This window comes from Eucalyptus grandis, chromosome 7 (genome assembly GCF_016545825.1).
Source record: "Eucalyptus grandis isolate ANBG69807.140 chromosome 7, ASM1654582v1, whole genome shotgun sequence".
Taxonomy (NCBI): Eukaryota; Viridiplantae; Streptophyta; class Magnoliopsida; order Myrtales; family Myrtaceae; genus Eucalyptus; species Eucalyptus grandis.
Genome location: NC_052618.1, coordinates 25,708,534 through 25,709,737, shown reverse-complemented (window position 1 = coordinate 25,709,737; position 1,204 = coordinate 25,708,534).

The window sequence follows — 1,204 nt, the reverse complement described above, 5'->3', positions numbered from 1 at the left end:
ATACATGATCAAATTTATTCGAGAGTTGATTGTAGATGCACTTAGCAAGAGTTGTCTTGCCTATCCCGTCCATGCGATAAATTTCAATCATTCGAGCATTGACGGAAGGACTATCTATGCGACTCATAATCTTCTTCAGCTGATCATCAAGTCCAACTAGTTCCTCGGAACAAGTAGAGGAAAATTTTCGTAACTCTCCTAGAACAGTTTCGACAACACGTTCTATCAGTTCTCCTCATGCCTATCAAGCAAAACAATGAGAGACGATGAACCTAGAGATGGTCCAAGCAAATCTAACCTTATCAACTCAGCCAATCCCTGGGAGGTTGATTTATTTGGTGGCGCTCAAGCTCTGAAGATTAAGCATCGATATCCTTTGTAGGTGTATTTTTTTAGTGATCGATAGTATTGGCTGGACAGGTTGGGTGGGCCGAACCGAGCGACATGACATGTGCCTCACGCGCGCGCGAGCAACCGCCGGCTGACATCACGATGACGTCCAGGCACGCAGCGCGCACGCAGCATTGTGGTTACTGCAGGCGTGCGCACGGCGCGTGTGACATTGTGCGCATGCGTTGCACGCGCCTGCGGTTTCCTGCTCGCACGTGCCATGGCATATAGATCGATAAAGAATAGCTTCATTTCTAGTTGTAACAATTATAATACTTCCTGAAGCAAACCAGTAACCTCCTCCAGCCAAAGCATCTAGTTGATCCTTGTGATCTATATCATCCAAAAGAATGATAACCTTTTTCCTTGTGAATCTAGATTTAATTAAGTTAATTCCCGATGAACCGTAGACACTGCATTTTTTTTTTTTTAGTATCTCAAATATTAGTCGACTCTCGTAGATACTTAATACCATGGCACTTGGTCGTTTCGAATATCTGGAAGGAAGCAGACATGATCAAATTTATTCGAGAGTTGATTGTAGATGCACTTGGCAAGAGTTGTCTTGCCTATCCCGCCCATGCCATAAATTCCAATCATTCGAGCATTGACGAAGGACTATCTATGCGACTCATAATCTTCTTTAGCTGATCATCAAGTCCAACTAGTTCCTTCGGAACAAGTAGAGGAAAATCTTTTCGTAACTCTCCTAGAACAGTTTCGACAACACGTTCTATCAGTTCTCCCTCATGCCTGTTAAGCAACAAAAACAATGAGAGACGATGAACCTAGAGATGGTCCAAGCAAATCTAAT